The sequence below is a fragment of the Triturus cristatus genome, chromosome 8 (genome assembly GCF_964204655.1).
Source record: "Triturus cristatus chromosome 8, aTriCri1.1, whole genome shotgun sequence".
Classification (NCBI taxonomy): Eukaryota; Metazoa; Chordata; class Amphibia; order Caudata; family Salamandridae; genus Triturus; species Triturus cristatus.
The window spans coordinates 43511569-43526868 of NC_140591.1; the positions used below are offsets into that span (position 1 = coordinate 43511569).

The following is a 15300-nucleotide window of genomic DNA, read 5'->3' on the forward strand; positions in this document are numbered from 1 at the left end:
TGTACCTGCTTGCTCCGGAAAAAAGCTATTACTTCTCCACATCCTGGCACTGATTCCTCATTACAGCGCTATCTAAAACTGCGAAAAATGTTTTTAAAAACAGCCCAACTGTCAGCACCAACAAAATATGGACCGGACCTATATCTTTCTACTGCGCATGACTACGGGAGTTGTATCCTCTCTCTGAGCATGCGCGGAACACCAATTTCCTCTGAACATGCGTACTTAAAGTAACCCTTTCCGCTCCTGCGCACTAGCCCGTCTCCATCCCTGCTCTGCCATCTGCTGTTTCTCCTCCTTCCACTGCTCACTGGGGGCCCGGGGAGCATACGCCTCCTGCTGCGCATGACACAGGGAATGTAGCCTCAGTCTGAGCATGCGCGGAATGCAGTGTTTCACCTTCGAGCATGCGTACGTGGTATCCCTTGTCCACGCCTGCGCACTAGCCACGTCTCCATCCTGTTCTGCCGTCGGTGCTGTTCCTCCTCCTTCCTCGCTGCTGACAGGTCATAGTTTACGCGGTAAAAATGACAGAGAACGGACAAGAGGAATGAGTGACAGGAAACCAGAACACGTGAGTGATAGTGTGTGCAGTGACTCTCAGTGTTGTAGAGAGGAGGGTCTCCCTATAAATATATGAGTTCTTTCTGCGGTGACAAGGCCGACCCTGAGCTGGGGCTGATTCAAGGCCGACCCTGCCTGTGCTGATCCTGGAAAGGCCAAGAGCGGAATTCTGTCTCCATTCGCGCTAGTATTTGTTAAATGTTTTTGAAGGAATATAATTGTACGAATTTGTTTGAAAGAGGGAAAATACAGATTTTACAAATGTTAGTTTTTTACTGACTTTAAAATAATTCTGTTGGTCATCCTGGTTGAATCACTGGTCAGGTGGCAATCCTGTACACAATACTGCACACAGGACCATGATTTGCCCGGGGTTATAAATATGTTCCCACTGTAGTTTGTTTACGTCGTTATATATTAGAAACGTTAACCTCAGCCAAGTTAATAAATTAGACATTTTATTTTTATTGATTTGTTCACCTCATGAGAGAAACCTATTCATTCAGGTGGCAGCCAGGTCAAGAATAGGGAAACCCCGCTCTTTCGTTCTGGGTACCAAATGCCTTGGTGTAACAGGAACAATTTAAGTCCTTGGCTTTAGTTTTGTAATTCATTTTTAGGTCTCGGCCTGACGTAAGCAGCGCATGCCCTGCTCTTGTAATACGAGACTTTTTGGAATCAATACTATTCCAGAAGTTGTGTCTCAGCTCCGCCCCTAATTTCTATTGGCGGGCGTCATTTACCGTCATAGCTTATGCTAAACGGAGACTTCTAATTGTAAATGAGGCTATTTAGTCCCTCCTGGTTGCCTTCTTGTCTCCGTTTGGCCCCGCCCACCGGGATTGGATCGTTTACTGGGCGGCGTGTTATTGTCTCCTTTAATTACAGGGTGAGGACTTTTTTTGTCATTCCGGCTGGAGCCAGGCCCATAGTAGCTCGGATTTTCCCCAAGTTAATGCAAGAATTTTAAACAGAACAAGTTGGAAACCGGGAACAAGGATTGCCTCGCTCCTATCCCGACACGTTATGTCTAAAGTTCTGATACAGATCAGGGTACCTAAAATATGCCCACTACCACAGATAGAGTAATTTCACAGTTGCACGCACATACGTTCATCATACGCTAGGGCCCATTTCACTAACATACGCTCCAATACTCTACCAGCAGCAAACCTGTGGGAAGAAAACTCCTAGAGCACCCTGCATCTATATCTAGGCGATAGGACCAGTTTAGTGGTTGCCTAACATAATATAAACAATCTATAAACAATAATCATAAAGTCTTTAATAAATGACAAGGAAAGAAACGACCAACACCATGTTTAAAAGTTATATTGCTTTATCTAAAATTAGTCAGAGTAAATCAGAATAAATCATTTCTCATAGTTACCTATTCTAACTAGTGTCAGAACGGGTCAGGACCAGTCTCTCAAAAGTCTTTTCAGGATAAGGTCCTCAGCATCAGTCCTCAGCAACGCAAGTTCAAGCAGCAAGGCGACGAAAGAAAGTGTGGGGAGAGCCCTCCCTAAGCTAACATTTTATAATGCAAAATACAATGAATACCCACATGAATTAATCAAGCAAAAATTGTATCACTGAGCAGAACGAGAAGGAAGAGATGTAACTCTGCAACATCTTGAAATCTCCGCTCAGGAAAAGTCACAATACGCAAATCACGGAACAGGAACCAAGAACTAGAAACTATTAAAGTATCCATCTCGCTCATTTCCCTCGGCAAACCGGCTTTAGCACAATGTTCTTTCTGAGGCTCATTGTTCACCAAGGACACATCATTTCTTTTGGAGATCCTCCAAGCTTGCTGATGTCCTCCCGGAAATTTCCATATAAGGACTACCGTCAGTTTTTCTGTTAACTGAACTCCAGCAGGGGTCTCCCTTGTCACATCACAGATTTTGCCGGCACCACAGCTCAGCCAGGCTTCAAATTATTCTCAGTTATTTCATGAAGGCCTCCATAGGCCACAATTGACCATCTTTAATTAAAGAGACAAAATAAAGATTACTACATCATAATGATTAAACAGTGTTAACCCCACTAACACCCTTATGTGTATGCATTTATCTAGCTTTGCGACATATAAAGCATTAATTCAGACAGCGTTTTGTGCTCAAAATAAATAGCACACAGCAACGTTTAAACATGAAAACTTGCACGTTATTGTGAATACATAAATAGCACACGCATGCTAACCCTCATGTAACCTTCTCTTGTGTTAGGACAAACAGGTTGATTAGTAGAACGCACTCGCACAAGACAAATAATTAGTTGTTAATTATTAATAAATTAATAAAACGCATAGACATGCCAGAGCTTCAAAAGCCCCAGAATTTTCTAACAGAAAACTCTGCTCCAGCAATCCCCCCTTTGGTGATTTTATCACCAAATAAACCCCCAAAAAAAAAAAAATTAGTGAAAATTTAGTCCCATTTTAGGAGAAATCAGAAATGTCTTTTCCCCTTAGACAACATTACACACCAGTCACTCTTTCATCATCTCTCTTTGTCTCTAAATAAACACTCTCCCTCAATTCTTCTAATTCAATCTCTTCTGGTTCTCTTTTCGAATTTTTCGAATTCTTATTTTTCTTTTCATTTTTAAATTTCTCTTTCCCTCTCCTGTTTTTACAACACACACACATTAATCTCAGTATCAGCAAAGCAACAATTATACAAGACAAGGGAAACAATATTCTACCTACGATAGTACTACCTATTTTTGCAATAAAATCCTTAACAGCTATCATCTTATTAGCTAGTTTAGTCCATAAACTCCCAGTTTCAAGTGGTACTAAATCTTCATGCAAATCAGTAATATTTTTGATATAGACCTTCAGGTCTTTACTTTCATCAGGAATGTAAGTGCAACAATGTTGAACTTTCAAAATTCCACAAACTCCACCCTCCTTAGCCAAAAGAATATCAAGGGCAAGTCGATTTTGCATAGACATGGCACGTACAGCACTTAACTCCGTATTTACCAAAAGAAATCCTCCTGCGGTATTTGTCGATAAACCATCAACCACTGTGGACAATTTCCGAATTACATAAGCATTTAAAGAAATTCCCACTGCTGGAATCAAAACCCCAAAAATATCACCCACAATTTCAGACCAAGTTTCTCTCTTAAAACGTTTTAATAGGTTAATATCTTCTACATCACTTATTTTATCTGTATGAAAAATCTTAGGAAAAACCAAACCCACATAACATGTGCCATACCAATGGTCAGGCAACTTGTAATAAGCCTTGTTCCCACACACATAGTACACTCCCGGAAAAATAGTATCTTCTCCACCTCTGAAACCCCAACCAGTCGCAACGAAGTATGTATCATGGCACTCACTAGTCCCCACAAAATATGTATCATATTGGGATTCCCTTCTGGTAATGCATAGTTTACCCTTCTGCGGTGCATCTAGAGCCAAAGTTGGACTAGCCCCATTTCTCAACTCTTTTCCCATTTCAATATCCCAAATAGTCTCACTCACTTCATATTTCCCTGCTTTCTCATGCATGTTCACTCTCCTTTCCTCTACCATATCCAGGAAAGCTTTCTCCTCTTCTTTCAAACTGCAAGTTAAATTATTCTTAAAAATGTAATCTAATGTTAGTCCTTTTTCTTCAATAAAAATCTCACCAAAAGTGTTAGCTTCTTTAGCTGGATTCAGTTCTTTGTTCATTGGCAAGTGCCCAAAAATACTATCCCTGTTAGACATATTATAATCTATTTTCCCTAACAAATAGAAAACACTACTTAAAATACTACAAGAAATACCATATGTAGCTGGTAAATGATGATAAGTAACACCCTCTGAAACGGATGCAGGTAACTGCATGCAGACATAGCAATCTCTCACTTCCATTGTCTTCACATATTCATATAACAGTCTAGAAAAAACATTACTAGAAAAATTGTTAATTGACCTATCTTTGTGTATGTAACTATTTCTAATTGGAATTTCTTTTTGTGAATTCTTCTCTATATTAGTCATATTCTCTGTGTCCATCCCAAATTCAACCTTAAAAGTAACTAATAAAACTAAAACACCCCATAGAAGCATTAATATTCCAGTACAACAGCAGCACATCTTGCACCATTTTTTTAAGAAGGCACATCTATTTTGATTATTCTCTATGTTAGCCATTCTGCTTTAACTTCTACTACTCCACTACTGAAATTAGAACTCTTCAAATCTCCAACGTTTATTCCAAACTTCTCAGCTTCTTCAAAGATCTTTCTGTTCACTCAGTCCAAGTGAATCCTTCTTTACTCAGTTTGGATACTCATCGTTTTTCACTCCAATTTCTTCAACATCAAATTGTATCAGATCTCCAACGTCAGAATCCTCAGTATCTGACTTTTCTCTGATGTCAGTCAAGAGTACTTTCAGAATTTCACCAGTATTTTCCTCAACCACTTCTCTCAAGACCACTTCCGGATTATCTTGAGTCACTGTTTCTTCTTTTCCTTCTTCAGACAGTGTCACATAAGACCATTCCGGTGATCTGTACTTTTGGTTGGGTCTTTTAACTCTTTTTATTTCTACTGGTTCTTTTGTTCTTCTTGATTCTTCTTCTTCAGCCTTTGAAGTTTGACTGGATACCTCATTCACTTGTTCAGCTCCCGATGTATTTGCTCTTATTATCCTGTATCTCAGTCTTTTCACTCTGTTGTTAGGCCAACGATCTCCTTTCACAACCTTTTTCGGTTTTTCCTTAACACTTCTTTCTTCAATCGAAGTTCTCTTTCTCAGAACTCGACCTTCTGTTTGTTCATCCTCATCATCCGATTCTGTTTCAATTGCCCTTTGCTTTCGTTTCTTAGCAGTTTTCTTTTCTTTCACAGATTCTTTCACCACTATTTGAGACTTCCCTACTTCTGCCCCTCCTCGGGTCTCCGACACGCAATCTTCTTGCTGTCTATTTGTCCCTTTACCTAGCTCCTCATCAATGTTCCCTACACCTCCTCGGGGGTCTTCCGCAATCTGTCCCTCTCTATCTTCTTCTGACCCTGTTCCTTCAAGAATAATCTCAAGTGGCTCTTCAATCTCCTCCTCTTCTGATTCAGGAGTAGTCTCAATGTGTTTTCTCTTTTCTTTTCTTTTTCCTCCACTGCTACTCGAAACTTCAGGCTCTTTCACAGAATCAGAATCTGATCTCCCTTCTGATACTCGCAGTGAATCTCTTGAAGCTCTCTCTGCTTCTTTTCTCACTGATTCTGTATCTTCAGGATCTTCACCATCACTGGAATCTGACTCTTCATAATACTCTTCACCAGTTCCCTCTCTCGGACTTGGAATTCTCAGAGTATGACTTGCATGTACCCAGTGTCTCACTCCAGCACACTTTACTGCAGTCGTTGTTGTCAGAATAACTTGTCTTGGCCTTCCCCACCTTGGAATCAAGCAATTTCTTCTTCTGTGAACCTTAATCCTCACCCAATCTCCTGGACTTAGATCATGGGCTTGCTTCTTCTCAAGTGTGGTAGCTTCTTCTCCAACCTGGTGAAACACAGAATGAACTGCGTCAGCCAGGCCTTTACAGTAATCCAAAATCATGTCATCAGTTATTGTCATCAACTTATTCACAGGCACGAATGCATGGCGCATTGCACGTCCCATAATGATTTCATGCGGACTCAATCCTGTAGTTCTGTCTGGAGTAGATCTCATAGTCATCAAGACTAGAGGCAGAACATCTGGCCATTTCATGCCAGTGGCTAAGCACATTTTTCCAATTCTGTTTTTGATTGTGCCATTAATCTGCTCAACCACACCAGAAGCCTCTGGTCGGTATGCACAATGTAGCTTCTGCTGTATTTTTAATGCTTCACAAATCAAACTAATGAGTTCATTTTGAAAGTGTCTACCTCTGTCAGATTCAACTGTAACTGGAAACCCAAACCTAGGAATCAACTCCCTCTACAGTAATTTTGCCACTGTTAATCCATCATTTCTTCTTGTCGGGTAAGCTTCCACCCACCTTGAAAACAAACAGACTACCACTAGGACATACCTCAGTCTGTTCACTTGGGGCATTTCAATGAAATCAATCTGCATTCTTGTGAAAGGACCTCCTTCTCTGCCAATTGTCCCTAAACTCACCACTGTCTTTTTCCCAGTGTTAAACTGCTGACAAATTAAACACCTTTGACAGATGCTTTCCGCAATCGTCCTAAACTTTGCATTGTACCAGGTCTGTTTAAAGGACCTAATCATCGCATCCCTCCCCAGATGTCCCTGGCCATGATACATCCTTGCCATTGACGACAAAATTGAGTTTGGCATCACTGGTCTGCCCTCTCTGTAAACCCAAACATGGTCTGTTTCTCTTGGAGCACATCCTGCCTTAACCCAATCTCGTTTCTCTTCTTCTCCTGCCTCATCTTGTAACTGTTTCACTTCATCCCACGTTTCTAGGACATTAGTAAACATCACAGAAGAAAAAGACATTTCCTCCTTCTCTCTTTCCCTATTAATTGATTGGTTTGTTTTAGCACAATACTGCGCCACATCGTTAGCATACCTGTTGCCAACAGTGATAAAATCCTCTCCTGAAACATGTGCTGCACATTTTACAACCGCTAACTCCTTAGGCAGCTGTATCGCCTCAAGCAATTTTCCAATCAGCTCAGCATTCTTTATCGGAGTTCCACCCGATGTCAAGAAACCTCTTTGTAGCCACAGTTGGCCAAAATCATGCACCACTCCAAATCCATACTGTCTATCAGTCAACACAGTTGTTCTCAAATCTTTCCCAATCTCACAAGCTCTTGTCAATGCCACTAATTCAGCAACTTGCGCAGATTTTACTCCTTTCAATGATGCTTCCATAACTTCTGAAACTTTGCACACTGCATATGCTGCACAAAGCACACCATTATCATTTCTCAGGCATGATCCATCCACAAACAACACATGATCATTCTCAGGCAAGGGAACATCCTTGATATCTGGTCTTGGTTTCGTACAGTACTCAAGCACATCCAAACAATCATGATCATCTTCCATCTTTATACCCACATTCTCAATATCCGGCAAAAGTGTCGCTGGATTCACATTCGTACATCTTTCAAGAGTCACATTCGATGCTCCCAAAATCACTTTCTCATACTTAGTCAACCGACTATTTGACATATGCTGAGTTCTGCTTCTTGTCAAAAGAATCGCCACATTGTGAGGTACGAATACCCTTACAGGATACCCCATTATTATTCCCTCACTCTGTTCCAGGCTTCTGCATGTTGCAGCCACAGATTTTAGACAACCTGGTAAACCCACAGCTACAGGGTCAAGTGTCGATGAGAAGTACGCAATAGGCCTTCTCAATTGTCCATGTTTCTGGATTAACACTGAAAGTGCACATCCATTTCTCTCACTGCAGTACAGTTCAAACTCTTTTTCATAGTCTGGCATACCCAGAGCTGGAGCTTCACACATTTTTGTTTTAAGCTCTTCAAATGCTGCCAATTGTTCTGCATCTAGATCCAATGGATCTGTCATGTCACTTTTTGTCAATTTAATCAATGGCTTTGCTATCAGGGAAAAATTAATTATCCACTGACGACAATATCCCACCATACCCAGGAACATTCTCACTTCTCTCTGGGTTTTTGGAGCTTTCATTTCTCTGATTATTTTAATCCTGTCAGTAGTCACTTTTCTCAGACCTTTCTCAATATTATGTCCTAGATAATGCACCTCTTTCTTGCAAAATTGTAATTTGGCTGGGGATACCTTTAACCCTCCATCTGCCAGATGATTCAGTAAAGCTATGGTATCCACTTCACAAGCTTCACGTGTCTTTGATGCCACCAGTAGGTCATCAATGTATTGTACTAGCACTGAGCTTTCAGGCATGATCAGACTTTCCAACGATCTTTTCAATAACTGATTGAATATCGAAGGACTCTCCGTATACCGTCACCAACATACTCTATGTGGACTTATTTAGGAGTGCTTGGAATCTTCTATTTGATGACTTGGACTTTTTTCAACAAGAAGACGGAGGAATTGGTGGCTTCTCTTTCTTCTAGAGCACCCTATACTTACCTGCTTTAACGTGATTTTCATAAGATTTCGACTTTACTGATACTTTAGTGTGTGCGCCGTGATCCCCCAGCCACCTCCCTTCTTTGTCTTTGTAAATTGGGTGGCAACACCACTTTGCTGATCTGATTGAGATATATATAATTTTTTAAGATGTCAAGCATCCTGGTGAAATGCACTCTCGCCCTTCCAAGGCGGACAACCTCTTCTTGGCTATCCAAAAGACAGCTGAATGTCTGTTGTCTTATGAAAGTAAAACCTGAGGCATCTATGTAAGTGCAATGAACGCAACGGTCTTTCTGCTGATGTAGATGGATTTAAGAAGATTGTAAAATGACTAGTTCATTCAAGTGAAAGTCAGTAGAGATCTGGAGTATGAATTTTGGACTAGCCCTCAGGTGAACAGGGAAAACGGTAGAGAATGGTTACATTTAACCACCTCTCATTGCTGATGTTAGTGCTGGGAGGAGCACAGTCTTCCAAGAGATTAATTTTAAGTACACTGCGTATTGGTTCAAAGGGAGGTTGCATTAATTGGCTGAAGACAATGTCCTTTCATGAATTGCTTTGTGATACTTTGGGAGAATAGAGTAGATGAGGACAGTTCTGTTCTTCTGAATCTTGATATTGCAGCTAGATGGATTCTTAATGAAGAATATTTAAGTCCACCCTTAGCCTTATACACAAGTGTGAGACTATTTGATGAGGTTGTATTTGAAGTTGAAGAAAGTCTTCACTCTTGCACCACAGAAATGCTTCCACTTGGTGTTGTACGTATTTGTAGTTGTCAGAGCTGTGGTAGGGTGCTCTTACTATTTTGTGGTAGATCCAAGTGGCCAAACTTTAAGTAGTCCGGTGCCATGCAGTAAGGTTCAACAACTTGCGGTCGTAGAGCAGTAGCTCTCTGTGGTGTCTGGAGTGCAGTTTTCAGAGAAATGGATGGATATGCAGACAGCAGCAGAAATTCACTGTAAGCAGTGATCAGGCTTCACCTTCAAAACCCTGGGGATCAAGGAAAACTGATGAAAGGCGCAAGCAAAGACTTTGAACCAAAAGGCATTTGCTCACGGTCCCTGGATGCCAAAATTGTTTTCTGCAGGACTGCCATTTCCTGTTCCTCGGTTTGGTGAAGAGATCAGTCATGAGTTGACCCCTTTGTCGCAGTTTGTAATCAACTTGGTCCTGGTATAGTTCCCGCTCGTGGCAGTCAGATATTTGTGGACCGCATGAGTCTGAGCGATTTGGCATCCTAGCAGGCGTTCCACAGCAATGTGGATCTCAAGTGAAATGGCCCGGTAAAATAGTAGTTGATCCTCTTCTGAGAGGGGGTGGGACCATGTATCCCCGTGCTTGGCTATGTAGAACATTAACGTTGTATTGTCTGTTAGAACTGCCTGACCTGCTAGTCTTGGTAGGAATTCCTCTAGGACCAATTGTATGGCCCTGAACCCCAATAAATGGATGTGAATAATCTTTTCTGCATCTGACCAAAGACCTCTGGTTGATAATTAATCCAGATACTGTCTAAAGCCATCCATAGATGCATCAGTTTTCAGTACGATTGTTTCTGTTAAAGATTGGAAAGAGACCTGGTTTTCAATTTGTTGGGCTGCTACACTACAACAGTGCTTGCGTCGGTTGTCTTGTGACTTGAACTGTATTGTAATCACACAAAGGCTCCACACCGTGTGGAGAAGGGAACAGGAGGCATGGGGTTCTAGGAGCTAGCGGCCTCCATTGCTAAATGTTTACCACAGAAAGCTGCTCCTAGTGAAGTGTGACCCTACTACAGATATAAACCTATTGTGAGTTGGGACATCTCACAAAAAGTGACGGACTGGTCTCACACACCACCTGGTGTCATGCTTCATCATCGGCCAGTCCTCGCCCTCCAAAACCTTCGTTTGATGGAGTGCGGGCATACACCTGGAGACAGGGATGCACTTGTAAACTAAAGAGTGGGGGCCCGTGAAATGGATTGTGAAGTTAAAAATCATTATAGTTACCAGAAAGTAAATTTTAATGTGGCCAATAACTATATGATACTAAAAGCAAGGGACGGTGGGTGGGGTGTTTTAGTGTTCCCTAACCATCTTGTGAAAGGTCGACATGTTTCTGCCTAAGCGGCCCGAGTGGGTCCAGGGCATTCATCAGGACCTAAATTAGGACTGGGGCTCCGTTCTTACCAACAGGTAGCAAGAAAGTACCACTATGCGGGTGTGGCAAAGGCAGCACTCCGCTTCCTGAAGGGCTTCCAACCGTCAAGCCTAAAGGAAAATAAGGAAGGAGTGAACATACACATTTAAAACCTGTAGAAATGGGTCAAAAATAACGATGGTCACATAAAGAAAAACAGCACATGCATGAAATCTTTAAGGTGAGTGACTATTCACGTGACTTGTGCCACTCTATGTGTGTACACAAACAGATCGAAAAAGATGAGAGCGTAATGGATCTCATAGGTCTTACCCAAGTTGGAACAACTACTTGCCATATGGGGGGAGGGGAGGGGAATCTCCTGTTCATTCTGGAGGAAGAAAAAGGGGTAGACCAAGGTTTTCAAGCATGGTGTGGAGAGTGGACTCCCACATACGTGTGTAGCGCACGCTCACTCACACAGGAAAGGACCGAAGGTGTCCTTGCCAACATTCACCGCACTCGTACTCTTACTGTCTCAGGATTGGAATCCCAGGTTAATCCTACGTTGTTGCTCCCGGTCCTCCCGAATGTTAAATGAGGCTACGGGATCGATGTGTATATATAGTGTGTTCATGGCTTGATTGAAAACAGCGCTGGATAATAGAGCCCGAAAATAGGCTCTTGGTGTGTGGTTTCCGATGTCCCGAGCGGACGTGAGGAGAATGCTTATAGCGGAGTGCCTGATTGTGTCATGGCTGCAGCGCGTGGCCAATGGTGATTCTTCAAAGGCGATGCATGCCCAAATAAGGGTTGCGGAGAGCTAGACACTCACGTGAGGTGGGAAAGCGCGTCCGGAGGTTGCCTTGGAAACCTCCGATGTCCCGAGCGGACGTGAGGGGAATTCGTTCAGCGGAGTGCCTGATCGTGTCATGGTTTCTGCGCATAGCCAATGGTGATTTTTCGAGGGCGGTGCAGAGAGTTAGACACACACGATGGTGGTATGTCACGTGTGGACGAGGTGCGCGTCCGGAGGTTGCCTTGGAAACGTGGGAGTGCCTGAGTGAAAGAGTTGTGATTCGTGCCCATGGAACCGGAGGCAAGAAATGGCCTAATGTAAAGCACAGACGTCCTACGGGAACCATCACGCTTTAGATATCGGGATTTAGGAAGGCGCGACTGGGAATGCTCTGTTTCTGCGCAATGAGTAAGAAATAAGAATGCTGTCCCAAATGAGGATCGCCTGAATAGGAATAAGAGCAGGAAGGTAGACCTTGAATACCAGGGGGGCGCAAAACTCGCCTCAAGGCAAAAAGGAATCCTTGCTCAGGGGGATGACATGGAGCAGTAGTCAACGGTGCGGGGAGGTGTCCCAGGGCACAGGGATGAAAGAATTTGAGCTGAAGAGCTTGGGTGACACGAGGCGGGGGGCATACAAGCACAGGATGAGAATTCATCTACCCAATTGTAGCCAAGGAATATCGTCGTTGAGGCCCTTTTCATGGGACCTTAGACGGTAGACCCATCGTTGTTCCCTTACATGTAGTGCTTTTGAAAGGTCAAATTTACTTTTGTTCATTACTTCGAGGACAGTCCATTGAAGATCAGTGTCCTTATGTTGTTTTTCCAGAAAATGACGTGTTAGCTTGGTATTTGGTTTTTTACACCTGATGGTGCTGCAGTGTTCGTTGATGCGTATCCTGACCTTCCTGGTTGTCATGCCAACATACTGGAGACCACATGGACACGTTAGGAGGTACACCACATTCTCAGTGTTGCAGTTACTGAATGTACGTAATTGCCACGGTCTTTCTGTGCCTATATTGACTTCTTTCGTGTTGGTAGTTAGTTTACAAGATGCACAACCACCACATGAATAATGTCCCATCACACAAGGTCGGTCCCAAAGTCTCTGTTGTTCGGTGCCATCTGTAGTTGGCATACTGGCGTGTACTAGTTGGTCCCGCAGATTTTTATTCCGTTTAAATGCGAACAATGGGGGTTCCCACTGTTTGCCAGCGCTGTTCAGAATATTCCATCTTTTCTTAATGATCTTTTGCACTGTATTAGAGAGAGGAGTAAATGTGGTGTCCCATGAGCTGTCAACTTGTTTCCATTGAGTGCCCAATTCTTTTTGGACAAATCTCATCTAAAGCCTGTAAAACAGGGATGAGGCCTGCAGGGATGTGGAATTCCTATAGCCCGACGCCCGGGACATATTGTTTGGGGTCAAGGGCAACAAGTTTTCATGTGTATTTTGTCCTTGGGACATGTAGGCCCAACCCCCTACAGGACAACCCCTTTGGCTGCTAGTTTGCAGTACCACATTATGTATCAGGAAAGGGCAATGTCTGTAGTTAATTTAATATTTGTGTACATGTGTTAATGCTGTTCAAGCTTGCATTTATAGCTTCATTAATGTAAAGCCTTTATTATTAGGGTGAGCACTAAAAGTAAATGTTGTAAGAGCGGCCTGCACAACTGACGGTGGTTCCAGTATAAATGTGTACACACGTTTTCAAAGTTTAGTAATATGAGGCTATGTATAATGCTCCCAGAATGCTCTCTGATTATATGCAAATATTTACAGAAGCCTGAAAGCAAGAGTGATGATTCTTTGCTTGCAAAATAAAATGTTCACAAAAAAAATGCAAGTAGGAAAAAAAACATTTTGTTAAAGTACTATAAGATTTTAGGTTCCATATCTTTGCAGCATAATTTAGGAACATGTTGATGAATGCTTGTATTTCCCAAAAATATTCATATTGGAAAATCAGTGTAACCAGTTTAAATACAATTATGGGAAGCAAAAATGAACAAGAATTGGCAAAGCCAGTAGGTCTGAAATTGGTGGTCAGCCGTTTGGTTTTGTCAACGTGTGACTTGTTTAGGCATGGTTTTTGTAAAACCTGATGGGTGTGGGAGTTGCTGGGCCCTCACTATTCTAACAAGAATTGGCAAAAGCAAAAAAAATGTTTGGTCTCAAAATGCAAACATTGTCACAGCAGTTCCGGGCACGGAACAAAACTACTTTGTGTGCCAATATGCTCCTTGTAAAAGAGCAGAATACTGTCACTTACGGTGAGGCCAGCTGGAGAGAGACAGAGAGAGAGAGACAGACAGAGAGAGAGAGACAGAGAGAGATTTATTAAACACAAAAGGTCATGGTTAACGCCAGGCCTATTTAGAGGCCCAATTATTAAAGAAAGTCTCAGAAGTGCATCCATGGTATATATCCTTGAATCAAGTATGTGTGTATATATATATATATATATATATATATATATATATATTCACCAAAAGTGCCTCTCCAGACAAGGACGCTACTCCGTAGTCAGTTACGTTCAAACAGAACCTTTAATTTCGGAAAATTGCAAATTACGACTGTTTTCCCAAATCCCCGACGCGTTTCGAAGCTAACGAGCCTCTTCCTCATGGGGCAACAAATGGCAAAACACGGTACTGCCACAACTCTTTATACCCACAGTGCACGCAATCTCCAGTGATGCATGCTGGTAGTTGTCAGCCAATTCTTCCCCTCCATTAGGGTCCGTGTGTATTTTTGCCAAACACAGTTTTTTTTGTCGTTTTATTTTCATTTTCTAGCCCTCCAGTGGGCTCCAGGCGTGATGTGCAGCTTTCCCCAATTTAAACTGTCCACGCTGTTTTCACGGACACACAGTTGTGACCATGCAGAACTGCCAACATTTTCTAGGCAGGCGGTGCATCCTTCGTGGCTGAGGCCGCCACGTATTGTATTCACCAAAAGTGCCTCTCCAGACAAGGACGCTACTCCGTAGTCAGTTACGTTCAAACAGAACCTTTAATTTCGGAAAATTGCAAATTACGACTGTTTTCCCAAATCCCCGACGCGTTTCGAAGCTAACGAGCCTCTTCCTCATGGGGCAACAAATGGCAAAACACGGTACTGCCACAACTCTTTATACCCACAGTGCACGCAATCTCCAGTGATGCATGCTGGTAGTTGTCAGCCAATTCTTCCCCTCCATTAGGGTCCGTGTGTATTTTTGCCAAACACAGTTTTTTTTGTCGTTTTATTTTCATTTTCTAGCCCTCCAGTGGGCTCCAGGCGTGATGTGCAGCTTTCCCCAATTTAAACTGTCCACGCTGTTTTCACGGACACACAGTTGTGACCATGCAGAACTGCCAACATTTTCTAGGCAGGCGGTGCATCCTTCGTGGCTGAGGCCGCCACGTATTGTATTCACCAAAAGTGCCTCTCCAGACAAGGACGCTACTCCGTAGTCAGTTACGTTCAAACAGAACCTTTAATTTCGGAAAATTGCAAATTACGACTGTTTTCCCAAATCCCCGACGCGTTTCGAAGCTAACGAGCCTCTTCCTCATGGGGCAACAAATGGCAAAACACGGTACTGCCACAACTCTTTATACCCACAGTGCACGCAATCTCCAGTGATGCATGCTGGTAGTTGTCAGCCAATTCTTCCCCTCCATTAGGGTCCGTGTGTATTTTTGCCAAACACAGTTTTTTTTGTCGTTTTATTTTCATT

The 15300-nt window shown here is 42.6% G+C and overlaps 1 protein-coding gene across 1 annotated transcript in view; it reads left to right on the plus strand.

Annotated features, from left to right (window-relative positions):
* Positions 1 to 339: 339 nt before the first annotated feature.
* The window catches only part of LOC146799968 (uncharacterized), a 36978-nt gene continuing 22017 nt past the window's right edge, over positions 340 to 15300 (plus strand). The window contains exon 1 of the mRNA XM_085620903.1: positions 340 to 574. The gene's annotated coding sequence lies outside the window, so the exon portion shown is untranslated. The remainder of the gene's footprint in view (positions 575 to 15300) is intronic.